General features: G+C 33.3%; 1 protein-coding gene across 1 annotated transcript in view; it reads right to left on the reverse strand.

Annotated features, from left to right (window-relative positions):
* LOC118184338 (uncharacterized) overlaps positions 1–16,999 on the reverse strand; it is a 62,411-nt gene extending 45,412 nt beyond the window's left edge. The window contains exon 1 of the mRNA XM_035354001.2: positions 16,789–16,999. The gene's annotated coding sequence lies outside the window, so the exon portion shown is untranslated. The remainder of the gene's footprint in view (positions 1–16,788) is intronic.
* Positions 17,000–21,630: the final 4,631 nt, after the last annotated feature.

Here is a 21,630-nt window from a genome sequence, read left to right on the forward strand (position 1 = left end):
TTGAAAGCATAAACTAGCATAAAACTCCTAATAGATAATAAGATTATTATTGTTGAGTTTGAAAACAACTACATAGTCTTGAAAAGGTTTAAAACAAATCTTTTTGATTATTAAATCAGAACTTGAATATAAAACCCACATCTCATGCTTGACAGGATCAGCTACCACTTGTGGCGACGTATTTTTAATAAATAATTTCAATCTTATCGGAACTAGCGAAATCTAATAACGTGGTCTCCAGAGGTAGAAACACGCTCTGTCTTACAATCTAAGAGCCTCAGTTTAAATGTTGTCTAAATGATTTGCATTCTGGTGATAAAAAGCGAAGAGGATGTGATAGTAAAGACTGAACTTACGTATAAATAACTAGCTAATGTAAAATAATAGTAAGTACAAACAAAATGATGCTTTGAAATGTCACCTTAAATTATTTGAAAATAATCACTTCTTAATGGCAAGTTCTTATTTTTCAGTGGTAAAAATGTTATGAAGAATATTTCTGCTTTAATTATCGCTTCAGCAAATTCAAACACATTCCTACCGCAGACGGTGAGCGTGAAAAATCTGGAAATCATTTTGATTGTGATACGATTATTAATAGAATATTCGCTCCTAAAATAATATAAAGACTTCTAAAAAGAATATATCGGCTAATATATAAAAAGAATTCATCGGCTTCTAAAATGAATATAAAGACATAGAAATCGATAGACGCTGATAGCCAGTAATCTAAGAAGCTCATCTTAGAAAAAAACAAAATTAAAGAAAATACAAGTTTAAAGGCGTTTAAAACAGCTGAAGAGGAAGAAAGGATGTAAACTTGATTAAGGTATGTTTTGAATCTTTTAACAGTGAAAAATTGCTATATTTTTTTTTATTTAATTCGAATGCTATGGTCTCCCTTTGCAGTATTATAACTACTTTCAGGAATTTTATGACGTACTTGACATCATACTTCCCCCCACACTCTTCTCTGGACTCTCAAAAATTTCGTAAGAAATAATGTTATATGAACAAAATCGAACATTTCTTTTTCCTTTTTTAATAGAATACATGACCGAGTAAGGGATTCTACTCACCTTGAATAGAATCCCTCATTCAGTTCTACATTGCAATCAATACTGTATACAATAGCATTTATGAACTGCAATCTAACAATGCACTTAGGATTATATTTCTTGACTTATTTCAGCAAAAACTCTAGAACAGGTGTTTTCAACCAGGGTCAAGTTTCATAGTTTCAGGGGTGATGCGGTCAGCCTTTTATTTACCGGTTAATTATTTAATTCTAGTTTATGAAAGTAAAAACTCATGTTAATACAATAATACTAATCTTCATCATGAGTTTTCATAACTTTATTTATGTGACATCAACTTAGTAATTTAAGAGCTAAGATTAACATAAAAATTAATTTTTTTTTACAAACATGGCTTTTTTGTTACCATTATTTCCATTACAAATTTTATTTTAGTCATTTTCATAAATGCATTGTTAAAAAACTTAATTTGTTTTTACTCCCCCCCCCCCCGGCTCTCTCGTTATGAAAGTTGCCAATGTTACCAAAGCATGAAGAAACAAAAAAAAAGGGGGGGCAGTTTTATATCTCCTGTTCTACTGGGCCGATTGACGAAATTCAAATTGCGTTTTTCATAACTCGAAAGTGCGACTTAGGATAGATTTTAGATTTATATATAGCATTATTCTCACATAGGTATTTTGGCACAAAGTTAGACATTTTCTGAAATGACATACCAGTTGTTTTCCCTATTTCGATTCTACTACTCAAATTACGCCTAAATATTAAATTTTCTAAAATTTGGTGCGAAATTTATGGAGAAATTCAAAAATTTATCTTGGCGCATTTATTTCAGTTTGCGCCAAGAATAATTTGTTTGCCGAACTTCTTAATTTATAGCAAACTATTTTCTCCCACCCCCATTTTTTTCATTGTAGACAAGCGGAAAAAAGTCATTGTTCATATTTTGAAATAATTTTAAGAAATTGCGTAAACCACATTTGGCTTTATTATCTCTAAAAAAAAAGACGCCTAGTTTTAAAACGCGCCATTATGTAAATTCATGTCTATCTTAAAAAATTTCGAATAAAAACTCAAATTTTTTGCTGGGGAGCTTAGAAATACATCTAGTTTAAGATGATGTTAAAAAATGTATACCTTATAATACAAAAATGTTTTCTAAAAATTTATAAAAATTATTTTAAAATACAAATTTTAAAAATAAATCATAAAAAATGTGCGAATTACATTTGGATTCAGCCTAAATTTCGAATTCTGGCAGAAGGAATCAAGTAAGTTTAATAAAGAAAAAGAGGTATTAATAAATATATATCAAATTCAATTAACATCGAGGAGCTGAAATTTTGAGAACTAATTGTTTAAAAACTAATTATGGGATTTTTATAAAACGTGGCAATTTGTCATAAAGTGAGCCTTAGAATCGAAATATGGAAAAAAATTGACATGTCATTCAAAAAAAAATTCTAATTTTGTATCAAAATACCTATATTAAAACACTGTTATATATAAATCTAATACATATTCTAAGCTACGCTCTCAAGACATGAAAAACGCACGTTAAATTTCGTCAATCGGTCCAGTAGAACGGGAGATATAAAACTGCCAGCCCCCTCTTTTTTTTTTTTGGAGTGTACATTGCTGTCTCCTAAGCTTCCCCCCCCTAAGAAAGGAACTGTCTTTGGAGGTTACCATTGTGCAGGAATAGAAACACAAGAATTTAGCTTACCTTTCCTGGTGGTTTTGGATTGACATTATAAATTCTTCTGCGTCCCCAGGCCCTTCCGAATGAGATTCTTTCAAGAGGCCCCATCCCTTACATAGAGACGATATCACCATTTTTCACAATCTCACAAATATTAGTTTCGATTACTGTCTTTTAGTTAAAACTAAACAGAGGTGAGACTGTTTTATCACAGTAGTAGCTATCGACTTCTAAACATTTTCAGAAGAGAAGGGCGTCTCCTGATCCTTTTCATGCGGGTGCGATCATTTCCGCATTCGGGCGAGTTAATTTCCTCCCTCTGAGGTGGAAGTAATATTCAGTCCGCATTACAACGAAGGACACTGCTAACCAAAGTACAATATTCTGATAGTTTTTTCTACTCTCGAATTAAAATCAACTCTTCATTTCCAATGGTCTTGTTTTTGCTCATAATAACCGCTAGTGTTGAACAATTTACAAAAGGATTTTCCTAAAAATCTCGAGTTTTAATAACTTTGGCTAACTATAAAGTTTCGCAATGTTAATAACTTCTGATGTGATGATGATAGAAATAGCATGAAAACGGCATGTAAAAGCTCTATATACTGAGATTTTATGGATTAGTACAATCCAGCCAAATATAATTTTTTTGTATTAGTACAATACAGCTTCTATTATGCGTACGATCGGTTACAACTTCTATCTTAAAAATCAGAACTCGTTAAAATTTATTTGGACATGTATTTGCGAAGATTCCTTGAAGTAATTAGCAATATAATAGCTGATACTATAATTAATTATAGTATTATTATATTAATATACCGCTATAACAGATGAAGAAATAATCTGGAAAGAAGATACGAGAATAGTATATGAAATTCTTCCTAAATTAAAATTATTTGGATCTCTAGATTTTTAGTGTTGCTTTTAATATCCATCTTACTACTTGCTTTCGCCTCTTATTTAAAATATTTTTATTTTATTCAGTCTGTTTTATCTTTTCTTATTTCCATTCACAATATGCTCTAAGAAAGGTTCGACTTCACTTCTTGTGAACACAGAAGAGCAAATCGACACTCTCTGCCTAAAGTTTTTCGGCTGTGAATTCATGTGGAACTCATGGGTAAACTTTTTTCGAGAGTGCTATTGCTGTTTATTGTGCATAATGAGGCTTCGCCTTTCTTTTTTCTTTGTGTGTGTGTGTCGGATGATATGTGGGTTTCACTCTGTTAACGTTTTCATTTCTTCTTTTACTAAATCCTTTGCTTGACCACTTTTTCCTTTTCTTCTACACTTACCTTCGCGATTGAGATTTCCTTAGAAAACTTAATACGGTTTACTCGAATTTTTCACGAGCAAAAATCCTTAAAAAGTACCCGAAACTGTGTACATAAATTTTGACGACACAAAATCTTGCATTGCGATCACTCTGATATGTTCCACCGTAGGAAGCCTTACATGAAGGCATTCCTTTTCTTAGGCAGGCACGTCACAGGTGCTTTGGCATAGTTAATTTTATAAGGTATTTTCTCCCTCCTTCCAGCATGCCTTCATGGTGTATTGGTAGCACAATCGGCGCGTATTCCATAGGTCCATGTTCGAGTCCTGACGAGGGCATTACACATTTTGCATGTCTCCTGCTTTGAAATAACCTAATAACTCTACAATGGCGTCCGAACTAAAAGGTGGTAGACGCTAATCCACACCCTTTCGTCACCACCAGGATTTGGCATTTGAGTTCCCTAATCCCGAGTTGCATTTTTAAAGGGGAGAGTGTATTTTCTCCCTCCTTTCTACGTGCATTCATGATGTAACTGTAACACAATCGGCGGCTATTCAAAAGGTCCAGTCTCCAATCCTTGCGAGGGCATTGAACATTTTTCATGTCTCCTGCTTCAAAATAACCTAATGACTCTACAAATTCCCCAGACAACTAAAAATGAATTAGAAAAGCAGTTTATGCGATATACCAAGAAAGATAAGGAATCGTTAAATCAAGCCTTTAATTACATATTAGAAGATAAACATTTAAACAAATATTGTTATTTAGCAGAAAAAAGCACATTCTAAAAAATGACCAGCAGCAGCGACTTAGCACATACACAGAGCAAAAACAATTATAAATCTGTTGTTATAGTTTCTGTTGCTAGACTCCTACGCTTGTAAAAAAAAAAAAAAAAAAGAGAGAGAGAGAGAAAAAGGCTCTTAAACATCATTTCTACCATCTTCCTACCTTTGTAGAGTTTTACAAATATTAATTAAAATCAAAATGTCCAAAATTTCTAAAATGTTTGGAAGTCTTTAACAATCGAGTCTTCCTTTCGGTCATATCCCGGAGAATGCTTACATGGGATCTCTCTCGAACTTAGCTCCTTTAAACATGATGGAACAGCTAGATTAAAGGTTCCCTTCCCTGAGAGAGACCGTTCGGTTTTCGAATTAATTTCTAACGGAGAGAATCTCTGCATAAGCCTTAACTGATGACTTTTAACTGTTACAAACTCTTACAAGACGATCAATACCAACAGGTCCTGTGAATATTTAAAAATCGTTTGCTATTGCCCAAGTTTATCGTCTTTTGGTGTCATTACCAATTATAACAATGTCTCGTATTTTAACTGAAACAGTATCTTAGTTTCAGTTGATTTAAGCAGTCCAAGATATTTCCGTTTAAATCGCATTTCCAGTTTCTGTTTTATAATTTAGAGAAAATTTAACCTTTTCGTTCCAGTTATAAGATATTTTCTCTCTCCTTCATGCATGCCTTCGTGGTGTAACGGTAGCACATTCGGGGCGTATTCGAAAGGTCCAGGTTCGAATCTCGATGAGGGCACTGCTCACTTTTCATGTACTTTTCTTCAAAGAAAACCTAATGACTCTACAGTGGCACTCGAACTACAAAAGGTGGTGGTTGATGATTCTTCACCACCAGGATTTGGCGACTGGATCTCCTAATCCATAGTCGCCCTTTAAGAGAGAAGTATGTAAAGTATTTTCTCCCTCCTTTGTGCATGCCTTCGTGGTGTAACGGTGGTTACAGCCGAAAGCATGGCGGCAAAAACATCGCAGACGAAAACGTCGCGGAGTAAACAACGCAAGGCAAAAACGTCGTGCTACGAAACATAGTGGGAGAAAACATCGCAAAGAGAAAACTTCGCAGTTCTAAAACATCGCGGTACAAAATATCGTCGTCGAAAATAAAGCGGTTCAAAAATTTCCTAGTTTAAAAACATCGTCGTCGAAAATATCGTTGTAAAAAATAAAGTGTCTACAAATCATCGCATGACGATAACATCGCAGGCATGCTTTTTTCAGACTTTAATAATTGTAAATGGATGTTTCCATGATGATTTGTGAGCGCAAGATGGAAAGAAGGATAATCTTTACTTTCATATTTTTTATTAACTAATAAATTTTTGCTGAAAAAGTTAAGGAAATGTTAGCATAGATAATTAAGGCAACTTATAGCTCTTAATAGAATTTTAAATTGACATAGTTAACTAACAAAGGTAATTAATAAATCATTTTTATAAAGTTTTTACTGATAATTTTTCATTAAAAGTATAATCTAAAAATGTTTAGAAAAAGGAAGCTACGTAACTGCATGACCTTATCTATAAAAATTGCTAATTATGAGATTATTTTCTTCACTTTTGTCAATCTAATACTCTTATAATGAAAATTATTTCTTGTTCTGCTTCAGTTTATTGTTAAGTATAAAGTTTCCTTCTTACTTTTTCAGCAAAAATTTATTAGTTAATAAAAAATATGAAAGTAAAAATTATCTTTCTTTCCATATCGCGCTCACAAATCATTATGGGAATATCCATTTACAATTATTAAAACCTGAAAAAAGCAAGTCTGCGATGTTATCGTCCTGCGATGATTTGTCGATACTTTATTTTTTACCGCGATATTTTCGACGACGATGTTTTTAAACTGCGATGTTTTTGAACCGCTTTATTTTCAACGACGAAATTTCGTACCACAATGTTTTAGAAACTGCGATGTTTTCTCTATGCGATGTTTTGTAGCACGACGTTTTCGCCTTGCGTTGTTTTCTCCGCGACGTTTTCGCCCGCGATGGTTTTGCCGCGATGTTATCGGCGGACACCGTAACGGTAGCACACTCGGCGCGTATTCGAGAGTTCCAGGTTTGAGTCTCGGCGAAGACATAGCTCATTTTCCATGTACTCCTGCTTCAAAAACCTAATGACTCTACAGTGTTGTCCGAACTAAAAGATAGTAGATGTTAATTCGTCACCACCAGGATTTGATGTCTGGGTTCCCTTATCCCCCGTCACCCTTTAAAAGGGGGTTATATAAGGTATTTTCTCCCTCCTTGCAATCTGCCTTCGTGGTGTAAGCACAATCGGCGCGTATTCGAGAGGTCCAGGCTCCAGTCCCGGCGAGGGCATTGCTCATTTTTCATGTGCTCCTGTTTCAAAAAAATCTAATTTAGCATGCAGCCACGGAGGTTGGATATTCTGATAGGCAATTGCTGCACTTAACGTGTTTAAGTTTTCCTTCTGCAAACCCAATCAATTGTTCTGCGAGTCAATGAACATGTTTATGCAACAGGTTCAAAGTAATAATTTTTGATGAAATGGTAGCGCTTTCGGCAATTATGACATTAAGAAACTTTTTTTAGATATTTTTTGGTACTTATTGGGAAAAGCGTAAGATCCTTAAGTTCATATATTTTATCTACCTTTTCAGTCTGCATAAGCTGCAGGAAAAAAGCATAAGGGCTTTTGTTTCATGTATTGTGAGCTGAGAGATTTCTGTAGAGTAATTCATCTTTCAGTGAATAAATGCTATATGAATAACGAATGCGAGGGTGAGTTACCTGTCTCAGGCAGCGACGCCTCCGTAGAGGACTTTTTAAGGATCTTCTCGGCCGCGGTTGGCACCAGAGTTCAAATTTGTCAGTAAAAGCTTGTAAGTACAATGGAATATAAATGCATTCTTGTTACCTCGAAACAATTCTTGCTGCATGTGTAATACGCACTTTAATTATTTTGTAAAATTCACGGTAATATAACTTGTGTAACTTTGTGATTTAGAATCGTACAGTATTCTGTCTATCTTTGAAACATTGTTACTCACTACGACTACATTAACAAGCAAAGTTTGTAAATGTGTAGTCTGTTGCTGAGACTTCATTAAAATATTGCAGGAGTTTTCTTTCGAAACATTTTTTTTTCTTCAATATCTGGCATAATATCTAATAATGTGTTCCTTTGCATACAGCACATTTCACAAAAATTTTGAATTTGTAACTATGGTACCCTTGTTTCAGAAATCAAAAACACACGCTATTTTTCTTGACAACCAGCTGCCTTTCTTTTAGAGAAGAATCAATAATAGCTACATAATTCTGAGAAGAATATATCGATTTATCACAAAAAGTGCACACTCCTCTTTTACTGACATTGTTATTATGTGCATTAGGTATTCGAATTATTTTTACATGTAACATGCGAATTCGATTTATATTTGTTAGCATTAAAAGAAGTATAACTTAGTTTTACTCGTTCCTCTCCTATTTCTATTTTTAAAATTTCCAATAACCACATAAACAGTCAACATGGTTTTAGTTGAAGATTTTTTAGTTACGTAGCATAAGTCTTTCCTAGGACTTGAAAATATTTTCTGGAATCGCTCATTCAAGCAATGGTAAAAACAAACTTTCCTTTACTTTTGTCTAATGATTCTGAAGCACGCAACTGTTTATCATAAAGTTGCGAATTCGAAATACTTTTTTCCCCCGAAGAATTAGAAATAATAATTTCCACTTTTTTCAGGTAGAACAAAAAATAATAATTTCGAAACACAGAATTCCATTAAAATTACTTCCTTCCCATACCTTGACTTTAAAAATTCTGTAGTCTTTGTCAGATGGTTTGGAACCTTCAATTAATTTGTTTGTTGATGACTCAGGCTTTATACTAAATGTTCAAATTTATCTTCCTTATATAAAGAATTATCATCATGGATTTTTAACAAACTTGATACATAATTCAATTCAATTTCTTAAATCCCTATCAAATTTTATTTATTCTATTTTAAATAAATTTATCTGAGTTTTAAACCCATCAGGTAGATCACTAAGATCTAATATCAGTCTGAGACTTCTATTCAACATATACTAGTTTTCCGTTTCAGCAAAAAATGCTTCTTTAACTTTCGTACTCATCGCATTTTGCCATAGCTTTTTTCCCTTTATCTTCTTATACATTTTTATCTTTCAGAAATTCTTCTAAGTGACTGGAATTAAGACCATTAAACCTTTGGTGCTTTATTTTTATTGCTTCAAATGTTGTTTAAGTTCTGATCTTTCCCTTTTTCATTAAATTAGTTCTAAATAATTTACATAAACAGTCGCCGAAAAATATTTCATTCTGAGAACTTTCTCGGTTTTTCACCTGTAGATCACCGAAATTCTCTGTTCTGAACTTTTAGCCTTTATAAACGAAAACTATTAAGGAAAATGTTTCTCAACAATAAATGATTTTTTTAAGTAATTAAAATTAAATTGTGCAAATTCCATTCCACCACGTTTAGTAATTTTCAGCAGGATTTTTTAAATTTTGTTTTAATTTATCTGATTTATCTTAATCTACTACAGACATTTGAAGAACTTTGATGACGATTGAACTAATATTTAATCAGCTATTATTTATATTTAATTTTGTTTTACATCAATGCATTGCAACATCATCGTGTTTTATGTACATATTAGCAATTTTATTTTCAACGGATTTAAAAACACTTTGATAAGTAAAAGCCTGTTCTTTCCCTAATCAATATTTTCTCAATATAAAAGTATAAGAAAAAATTACAAAATAAAATTAACCAAAGAACGTAAATTTAGGATACATAATTAAAAATATTATATATTTTACTATATTCAGATTCATGTATTAAGGACGTCAATCATTTAAACCATGCATTACAAAGTAAATAAAAGTCAGTTTTGAGACAGCCTCGTCCCACAGCGTAAAAGGCTCAGGGATAGCCCCAGGTTTCGTGCGAGAACCTGCCTGTTTGGTACTTACGTATTAACACAACCACCTTGGCGCAACATTCCCTGCCCAAAAAATGTTAAAAAAGAAATGCAAAATGGGCAAGTGCAGCTTGTTTGATATCAGAGTAAGCCCATGAAATTCTGTCTGGCGATTACGCTTGTCGTTGGCAAGATCTTTGAGCACTTTACAGGTAACAGTTCCGCCCCAAATTTTGAAGGGCAGTATCCAGAGGCAGTATCCCAAATTTTGAAGGGCAGTTCGAGGGTCTCCCACCCTCTCCCCTACCACTAACCTTTCAAGAGAATTTTCAACTGACCGCATATTTAGAGTTCCCCCATGCCGCACAAACACTATACATTTACAAGCATTCATGCCCTTTTCAGGGATTCAAACCCGGCCCGTCGGTACGGCAGTCAGCGTCGCTAACAACTATCTCGGTTGGGAAGCCCCTGTGAAAGTATATGTCTGTTTAGTAAATGTGAATAGTTTTATAGCCAATAAATTCGTGAATTCCTAGCATTTCCAACATTTGTGGTGTTTTTAATATTTTTAATATTCTGAGAAACGTTTTACGATTTTCGGAGCTTTCTTACCATGCTTCAGAAGCCTATAGAAAATCTTCCTATATAAAATAACCTATAGAAAATCTTCCGTAGGCTATTCTTAGCAGCCTATAGAAAATAACGTCCCACATAATAAATGAAGTCCGGAAATGGATTTTGTTCCTTATGCGAAGAACCACGGTAATATTAAACTGTATAACATTGCACATTTAAGCATTTTCTCTCTATTTCTCTCTAGTATGAGGCTTTAAGCCCCCCCCCCAGCTGGTACAGTGGTTAGCGTCGCTGACTGCTGCCCCGGAGGGCCCTGATTTGACTCCCGGAGAAAGCATGGATGTTTATAAATGTGTTGTATCTGTGCAGTATGGGGGCCTTCTAAATATGCGGCGAGCCGAAAGTCCTTTCGAGAGGTTGCTGGTAGGGAAAGAGGAGAGCTTCGGACCCTTCCCTCCGGGGTGCTCTCCATCAAAATTGGGGGCGGAATTGAACTAATCGCACTGTCATCTGTAAGGTGCTCAAGGCTGTTGCCAACGACAGGCGTAAACTTGTGCTCCTTGCCACGAGGGTTTTCGTGGGCTTGGGCTGACTATGGGTCAGGCAAGTCAGCATTAGCACCAAAAAAACAAACAAACAAAAATAAAACATAGCACTTTAGTCTAATTTCCATGAAAAGATACGCTGATGGAAAGAAAAAAAAAAAAAAAGCTATTGTACTGTTTAGCATCCGAGGGATCACAGAAACAATAGAAATTATACTACTTTTGCATCGAAAGTTCTCATTTAAACTTTACGTGGGGTCGAGATACCATGAGATAGTAATATTGAATCTGTTTCGTTGGCTCTATCTGAAATCACGGATATTTAGCAGGTAAAGGGGCTAAAATAACCCATCTTTTATTCATGCAAGATGTTTTATACCTAGAGAAATGTGTGCAGTATATTATAGAAAACTTGAAAAATGGTCATTCACCGAACATGTTCGAACTTCGAGTACTACATTGCTTACCAATTTTAAAATTATGCTGTATTTTATACGGATTTAAAGAGCTTAAATTTAATATTTACGTGTTTTAAAATGTTTAGCAAATGCTTAAAACTCCAAAGAATGCTTAAAACTCTACTTCAAAAATTTCGGATGTGTAAACCTTAGTGAAAGTCAGATAATTATAATTTAAAATTTGAAAATAATTAATTTTGATAAAAGTCGATGATTATAAAAAGTTACTTTTTAAACCAAAACTCTTCTGTACACTTTCTCCAGAATTGTAGAAAGTAATTGGTGAAAGGTAAATTTTCCACTAAAGAAACACTAGGAAAAAAAAAAAAAAAAAAAGAAGAAGATTTAAAGCAATCATGCACATCTGTCTTAGTGAATGCCGCAAGCAATAAAATGATTTATTTTTCTTTTTTTCTCCATCCCTCTTATTTTCTTGCTAGAGAAAGAAAGTTTACATTTATTTATGTATTTAATCATTTACATTTCGCATGAACACCCCCGTGTGTTTGTACTGCGTAAAATATGATCAAAGTATACTGACTTTGATTTTAAACGTAGTTAAGGGCTGACTTTGATTTTAAACGTAGTTAAGGGAAATTAATTTTTCTCCTCTTCAGAAAATGTGATTTAAATTAAATAAATTTAATGCTAATAGAGTGTAACAAAACATATAAATGCAAAAAGTTTCGATTTTATGTGCGTGTGAGTTTCATAGTCATGTACCATTGCGTTATTAAAAGGAAACTGCGCGTGACTAAGTAAAATTTAATAGTTTACCTGATCACCACTTTCTTCGAAATTATTCCACTTTGTATTTACACTCAAACTTCATCACTTCGACTGTAATTGAAATCCTGAATAGAAACCTTTTAATTAAAAGAGTAAACAGAGTATTCGCTTTATGATTATGCTTGATAGTTCTTCAGAGAATTAAGAAATTGAATTTGTATTTCTGCCAAAGAAATTAAAATGCATTAAAAAATGAATGGTAGATATGACAAGACAAATAGGAGTCATGAAAGTCGTTTCCTTTCGAAACTCCTGTTTTTTTCAGAGTTTGTTTTTTTCAAAGTTCCTTGTTTTGTTCTTTTCGAAACTCCTGTTTTTATGGCTTGGTGCATTGTAATGATGAAGCAACGTGTTCCCTTTTGTCTTTTTTTAGCCCAAAAGTGCAATTTGCGCAGAGGGGCTATTAATTTCGTTTCCGCATTTTGCGTTGGTTCACTATAAACGGCGTTTTATTTTTCGAATTGTTTCCACCAAATATTAGAGCCCTGAACTATATTTAAAGAAATTTAATGAAGAATCTGCATGAATGTATGTATGTTTCTTGCGCTGTGAAAAAACAACGGTACCTAGAGATATCAAATTCTGAATAACGTAGTTCTCCACTCGAATATGGGCATCTGGAAGCCCAAATTTGGAATTTATTTTATTATCCAATTAATATTTTGTAAAAATTTAAAGAATTTGTAATTAAAAAACTCAACGATTTCAAAGCGAGCAATGGCAATACTGTACGGGGGAAAAAATTACCTCCAGCGAACAAGACTGTGTATCGGAAATTCTAAAGGTAGGCTCTTTTTTAAAATTATTTTGTGATTGCTGATGGATTGAATTTATGGTTTAAGTGCGAAGAACATGACAGTTAACAGATAAAGGTAAAACACAAAACGTTAAAAAAAAAACGCACCTTCAGGCGTAATATAAAATGAGAAAGCTTTTAGATTCCCCTCCCCGTGCTGAAATTGGATGGAAAAGCCTTCCTCCCACCTCCCCATTATAATAAAACCATTGGAGTTAGGAAGTAACCTTTCTTACCTCCATGAATAAAACCTTAAAATATTTTCGTTTACTGTCTTGGCATGGGTGGGGGTACGACTCTCTATTATTTTAAGGAGTTTAGAATTTTGTGTTCTGACGACTTTTGTTTTAGTTCAGAATATTTGTTATGAATTGTAGAGATATTAGTTATTTTTTGGGAAGCAAGCAAGATGAAAAATGAACAGTCGCCTTTGCCGGGAATCGAACCGCGGACCTCTGAAATACCGGTCCAACGTGCAGAACCACTACACCCCGAAGGCACGCTAGGAAAGCGGGAGAAATACCTTATATACTCCCCTTTTTAAAGGACGACTGCGAGTTTTAGGGGACCCAATCGCCAAATCCTGGGAGTGGAGAGTCATCATCAATCATCCTTTTAGTTCGGGCGCCACTGTAGAGACATTAGGTTTTTTTCTTTTTTGGAAGCAGGCAAGGTAAAAAATTAGCAACTGCCTTCGCCGGAAATCGAACCACGGACCTCTGGAATACCGGCCCAGCGTGCAGAACCACTACACCACGAAGGCACGCTAGGAAAGCAGGAGAAATACCTTATACAATAATTTCTTATTCTTTATGATGGAAATTGAAGAAGAGTACCAGACAAAACCAAATCAAGAGTGGGATATTTGCTTTAGTTAAAAAATGAAAAGATAATACAGATAAATATGATAGTGAAAACGATAAAAAATATTTGGGGGAAGCCATTTTGATATTTCTCTCATGCGTTAAAATTTATCTATTTGATTAGGTAATCTAACGATTCAATACGCGCTGGAAGAACAGGATAATTGCTCTGTGTTTTTGTCGCTTCAGCAGTCAATTCTCACCATTCATCTGCTGGTACTTTTTTATTATTAAATCTAATTCACACTATGAACGGATGTGTATGAACGGGCACACCATGAACGGGTGTCCTAAATTTTTATTGAGTTTTCCTTGAATACTGAAATATGTTTTTAATTATCAGCCATGGACCAGAACTTCTTTAGAACGGTTCTTTTACTCTCTCTTTACACACACAGACAGCACACACATATATATATATTTGATAAAATAAACAATGAATAAAAACTATGAGTTTCTAAAGGAAGCAAGTATAATATACATAAATTAAAACATGCAAATATGAACAAGGAAAAAATTTCATCCAAATTTTTTAACTTATTAAAAAATATAATGGTTTAAAAATGAAAGATTTGGTAACTGAAATTAACAAAAAAATTAACACGAATTAAAATTAATTAAATATCACGAAAACTGAATGAAGGAAATATGGAAAAACTATGAATTAATGAAATAAATGAGGACTCAATTATCTTTCTCAAGTGAACAGCCCCCCCCAAAAAAAAATTAGTCCTTTTCTATTTAACAGTTAAATCTTTTTAATTGGGCTATATTTCTGATCGAATTTAAAATAGTTCAAAGTACTTGAATTAATATTTTATAAAATAACTAATTTCAGAAATAATAAATAATAGAAAATCTTTATTTTCGTCTATCTACAATATAGCATTCATTTTCATAAAATTTATTGAATATAATATAATTAAATAAAATGTTTCTTTTTCAATTGCAAGGCAAAATTCTTTGTTCCGTAAAGAAAATTTTAATACTAACCTTTCAAGGAATTAAATAAATGGGAAACAAATTACAAAAGTTTCATAAAAATTTTACATACAATGAACAGAAACAGGTGTTAATCTACTTGAACCAAATAAAATACGAATTCATGTGAATTAAATTACTTTAGATCCTTTCAGATTAAAAGTTTTAACTAAGAAATACAGAAGGATTAATCGTTTTGGTCTGACCCTTGAGAAAGACATAGAAAAAATCAGTTTTCATTCATTATTTTCACACATTTCTTTTATTCAGTTTTTTTTAATATTTAATTAACTTAAGGATTTATTAAATTATATTTTATAATAATTTTTAAATAACTTTAAGAAAAAACTAAAGGAAAGTTTCCCCATGTTTACATGTTTTGCTTTTTTTATGTACATTATGCTTGTTTCCTTTAGAAAGTAGTAATATATAGTTTTTGTTTATTTAATTATATGTATTGTTTGTTGCTGCTTTAGCGCATAATTAATTTAATATTTTTGGAATATCTGAAAAATCTTATTAAATCTTCAAATTGAACTTTAAGTTTTAATTTAATATATAGTTATAAATATTAGATAGACAGATAAATTTTTTTGATGCGGGAGAGGCGAAAAATGAATAATTTCCTCACCGGGACTCGAACCTAGACCTCTCGAATACGCGCCGAGTGTGCTACCTTTACGCCACAAAAACATGCAGAAAAGTAGGAGAAAATACCTTACTCCCCCTTTTAAAGGGCGACTGGGGGATTAGGGGACCCAATTGCCAAATCCTGGTGGAACAACCATCCACCACCTTTTTTTTTAAGTTAGGGCGCCACTGTACAGTCATTAGGTTTTTTGTATGCGGAAGACGTGAAAAATGAGCAATGCCCTCGCCGGGACTCGAACCTAGACCTCTGGAATATGTGCCGAATGTGTTACCGTTACACCATAAAGGCATGAAGAAAGAAAGGAGAAAATATCTTATAGCTCTTCGTTCATAAATAAAATATCTTATAGCGTAGACACATAATTCTAACTATGAAAACGTTTTAAATGCTACACATATTCATGCTTTGGCATTTTTAAATTGAAAAAATTATTTTTCAAAAAATAGAAAACCTAACATTTTAACACGTTCTGCTGGTTCCTTTAATTAATGTTTGGTAGAAATTTATATTCATCTTAAGAAATAAAACAGAAAGTATTTGACTTTCGAATGACAAAATTTGGCCGAGATATTTAAAGTTTGCGATTTTGGTTTATTTTACAGCACCATAAAATAGAATTTATTGCCCTACTTGAAGGGTCGGTTAAAAAATAATTTAGGATAAATGAAGGTTTCCATTTAATGTCATTCAATGATATTCCTTTATGATATAATTTTACATTTGATACATCGAAATCGTTTTCATGTAAGTACTTTACAGGTTTTCAAATGTTAATTATATATAAATAATATTCACATGTAGGTTCAGTGCATTAAAAATATAATCTAATAGTCATACTTTAGACGACGAATATTTTTAAATTTAAACTGATGCAAGTAGTTTTAAAAATTGTCTAACTGCCAAATACTGAATTATTGTTTCCTAGAATACGAATTATGCTCCAAGATTTTTTTTGCCAAGGTGGATGCTAAAATATTCATTTTTAAGCGGCTGGGTGCTGTTTAACCGTTCTTTTTATAATATATTTTAGACAAATGTACAGAGATAATCGTTACTTTAAAATGATTATACTTTACAATCAATGCAAGCGAAATGCACGAGAAGCCGCAAGACAATATTCAATGAAATTTCCAATTAATTAGCATTCGACACATAAAACTATTTTAAATGTTGAAGAGGGGATCAATTAAACCTATATTTGTATCAAATATGATATTCGAAAAAATTCTAAAAAACAAAAGGGAAAGTTTTTTTAAACCGATTACTCTAACTAAAAGTACTTTAATAGCAACTGAGTAGAACCCTGTCGTGAAATTTTTTGGAGGGGGGAAAAAACGGCAAATAATAAACGAACATATGAATAAACTGAACACTCACCTAATATAGGAGAAAAAATCAATCTTGCTTTTGGAATAATGTGCAAACTATGAAAGCCGATATTCAATCCGAGGGCATATTTGAACGATGAAGCGGTGAGAATTCGTGCGGCCTTCTCAGTCCCCCAGAATGACTTGAATGACTGGTCGCTTCATTTACAAGACATGGATCTTTCATTTGAACCTGCTGTTCGAGTGACCTAATGTTTTAGAGTTACTTGAAATGTTGTCTTCCACTGCTGCTAACAATCTTCCGAAACGGGTTGCCAGGAGGTACCGGTTTATCGTCGTCGGAAGGAAAAGCGACTAAATCCTGTGTCCACATGTATGCACGGTCATCCTTTACAGGAAGTTAATTTGGAAGACGGCAAAAATCTCTCTCTAACAGCTAACATTTTTTGCGTATAAAAAGCTACAGATGCATGTCGAATGCATGAATTTTTCTTTTAAATTGAAAGGCGTTTGAAAAGACCTCGTCCAGTTATAGATCGTATTATTTAATTAAGGCAAAACGAGTACAAGTTGTTTTAGCTCCACTTTTATGCAAGCCACACCGGAGGATGGAGTCCAAGTGTCTTATACCTTTCTTTTCCTATGTATACTGGTTTGGCAGTCAACTTCTACTCCTCACCACACCAACAGAGAAATTCTCTAATTTTAACAAACAAACAAAACAAAACAAAAAAATTAAATGTTTCAGATTTTAAATTATGTCCAAATGGGCATTTTTTGAACATTTTTGTGTGTTACCTTTATTTATTCTTTATTTATTAAATATCATGTTCTTTTCACTTAAACCATAAAATTTAGTTCAATAGCAATGTCGCAAAATAATGTTAAAATGAGCATATCATTAGAATTTCCGATACACAGTTCGACGCGCTGGAGATAAAAATGTGTTTTCTGCACAACGTTGCCATTGCTCGCTTTGAAATCCTTGAGTTTGTTAATCAAAAATTCGTTTTACAAAATAGGAAATCGATAATAAAACAAATTCCAAATTTCAAATTTGGTCTTCCACATGCCCATATTCATTGGAGGATTACGTCATTCAAAATTCGACGGCTCTATGTACCGTTATTTTGTCACAATGCGAGAAATGTACATACATTGATGCAGATTTTTCATTATTTAATTTCTTCAAATATAATGCAGGACTCTAACATTTTGTGGCAACAGTTTGAAAAGTGAACCGACATTTATAGGAGTCCGACGCAAAATGCCAAAACGAAAGTAATAGTCCTTCGGGAACTCAAATTTCGTTTGGACTAAAAAAGGCAACTATACATTGACCGATTGCAAATATTTTTGCAGAAAATTTTGCTACCAAAGTAATGTATAAAGTGAAAATACATGAATATCAACTGAAGAGAAGAAAGAGTTGTGGGTGACTTTGCATGTGGAATTACTCCCAGGCACATAACATTTAAACACTTACTCTTTTTCTTCATCGAAATTAAAACCTTAGACAATTTATGAGTTCTGTGGCTTGAGCTACTTCGTTAGTTAATCGGCCATTAAAGGCAAAAGCGGGTGTTCATCCTTTGCTCATTTTTGTCAGAAAGGCGAGAAAAATCTGAATTGTTTCTTTATTGGTTATACAAATTACGCGGAGGCTATCTTTTAGGCGGATGGATGCCTTCGCGGAAGACCTTGTAGAGAGATTAGGTATATTTTTGGAAGCAGGAAAGATGAAAACTAGCAACCGCCTTCGCCAGGAATCGAACCACAGACCTCTGAAATACCGGCTCAGTGTGCTGACCACTACAGCACGAAGGCACGCTAGGAAGGCGGGAGAAATAAATACCTTACAACCTTTTAAGAGAAATTGAATCATATTTATAAGAATCATCAATAAAGTGATAAAACATTGTTCATTATATGCCATAATATAGTTTCAAAATTAATACCTTTTATTAGCAAGATAATTGTACGTTTATTCGTTTAGCGAACAGTGGCATGACGGGGCTATTTACCTCAGGAAGGGTTGCCTTCGTGGAAAATATTATAAGAAAAACTACCTCGCATTTACGTTACAGATAGGGAAAACTAGACGCACCGTTGGCCAAATGTATAAGACAACGGACAAATAAACGAAACGGCTTCGTTTAGTTTATTTGATTATGGAAAAGCACCCGAATGCTATCTAGCTAAGGGAAGGAATGCTTTCGTGGAGAACTTTCTAAGTGAAATTGGTTCGAATCTATGGAAAAACCAGGAGAACATCCATGCAGCCAGCCCATTCGCCGAGATTCAAGATCAAATCCAACTTCCGGTATTCAACGATTTTACCGCTGCCCAGGCAATTCAGATCTAGGTGAACGGGCTGGCTACATGATTTCTCCATGTATATTTTCATAGTTTCCTCCATGCTTAAAATTTTGTGACATTTCTGATTTTAGTTTATAACAGTTTATAATAGTGTATTTATGTTTATAGACATTAAATTTTAAAAGCATTAAGTAATTGATTTTTATTAATAATTAATCAAAATTTGATTATTTTAAGCGTCTCAATTGTAGATTAGATTTTTGTTATCTCCTTAGTTAAGCTATTGTTGGATGAATTAATATTATTGTTTATAGTTTATTATATTCGCGTGATCCAATTTGCATAGCATACATTAACTGATGGATGAGCACACATTAATTGATGATTAAGCGAAATATATTAATTGAAACGCATTTATGGTAATTCCTTCTAATCTTACAACAGAATTTATGCGCATTAATAATAACTACGCATTTTATATAATAAAAATGTAACAATTTTCAAGTTAATTATTTCGCACACAGAGATTTGAATGAAACTGAATCATATTTTCATGGAAATTATTTTTAAACTGCATTCGTATTACAAGGTCATTCAGAAGTCATAATCCCTTCTTTAATTAAAAAAAAAAAAAAAAATGTCCTTGAAATAGTCCCTTCTTAAATCACTCCTCATCTACACATTTAGCGTTAAGACAATAAGAATGACCGATTTTCGCGTACAAAATATTCAGCTGCTGGATCACCCACACAAAACGGGATGAGGAAGGTTTCCAAAATTAGTTTTCTCGGCATGTTTTGGCCTACTTTTTGTAGCCTAGCTTTGCCACTATGACCCTGCGTCGCAGGAATGAAGAGATCTCCCGGCGAAACTACCTGCGGAATCCATCCAGTCATTCGGTGGACGACAGCACGCCAAGTTCCGCGAAAGGTCGTTCTCTATGACCAGTTACGCTGTTCAGAAAACGGAACACAAAAGCATTTTCATTTGTTTCTGGTTCTATGCAATTTTAGTCTGACTCACTTTTTCTTACCCTATTTGCTTATACGAGTATGTATAAGAAGGACTTATGGCACCGTTTCCCAACTTTATGATTCACTTAATTTTATTTGCAGAAACACCGCAGCGCTGCAATTGACGGGAAATTTGATTTTTCTTTACATTTCGAATAAGCTATGCTGTTTTAAATCATCAATAAATTTATAAATCATTTAAAACACAATAGCTCATTCGAATTTAACCGGATTTCGAACAGCCAGAGTTTGATAAATAAAATCCGGTCTGGCGAAATTCCAGAATGAGAAGAATGGAAAGAATTTAGAATGTAGTTCTCGGCAGGTGTTGCTACTACATAAGCTTTGGAGTTTTGATTTATCATATTTATTACCTCGGACGTAGTGCATTCTGAAGACTGTTGTCATTCGGCAAATTCTACGAATTTAACCTCAGAATTTGCCGAATAACAAAGAACTCAGATTTGTAATTTTTCTTTTAAATCTGATCAGTTTGCTATTGGTTAACAAAATAAGCACTTTAAAAGCAGTTCTTGATAATTTCATTATTTATTTTTTCCCTTTTTACTTCCTTCTACGAAGTAAAAAGGAAGTACTGTTATCGCGAAAAATTTCAGGCAGCATATTTCAACGAAAATATCCATTTTGACCGCCATCGAATGCAATTTAAAGATGTTTTTGCGTGACATCTGTACGTAAGGAAAGAATAAAAGACTCTTTTCCTCAAAAAAAAAAAAAAAAAAAACTGTTTTAAAAGGAATTCTGATGAGAATTTTTCTTGCCGTCTGTACGTACGTACGTACGTATCTCTCATAACTCAAAAAATGAGTAGTCTCAGAGCGTTGAAATTTTGTATATAAGACTATTATAACATGTAGATGTGCACCTCGTATTTTGGTTTCAATCGGCCGCGCCGAACGTATATAAATATATTTATAAATATATCCACTCTGTTACCCGGCTCAGTGATCTCAGTTTCTTTACTCTTATATATTTGTAAATTCTGCATTTTTTGCTTTAAAAATGATTGAATTATGTTGTTCTTATCTTCCGGTTAAGGTTTTTATGTCTTTAGTAAATTTGCAAGCAGTATTTGTACAATTAATCAACAATTTAAAAGCTGTTTAAGTGCGGTTAAGCCTAATTTTTAAATAACATGGCGGACATATTTGTTTACATTTGAAACAGCAGAATAGTAGATTTATTGCCAATCTAGAGAGACTAAGCTTCGCAACAACAAAGATAAGGCCTTCATTTATTATTGCGAATTAAATCATGCTTATAATCCTTTCTGGAATTTTTTCGAGGAAATAAGTATTTAAGATTTACTTCGTAATTTTTAATATACATATTTTGAGGTTTTATGTATTTTTGCCCTGTCGCGAAGTGAGAACTGAATTAATTGGATGAGAAATACTGAATCGTCTATGAAAAAATGTTTCTTTTTTGTTTTGTTTGCTTAATTTCTTTTGTACATCGTTCTATATATATTAGAGGATTTGAATAGAACATGTGGCAACGATTAGATAATTCTTCAAATGATATAAATTTCGTGCATT

The sequence above is a fragment of the Stegodyphus dumicola genome, chromosome 6 (genome assembly GCF_044657685.1).
Source record: "Stegodyphus dumicola isolate Sdum_Otavi_A_Nest chromosome 6, ASM4465768v1".
Lineage (NCBI taxonomy): Eukaryota > Metazoa > Arthropoda > Arachnida > Araneae > Eresidae > Stegodyphus > Stegodyphus dumicola.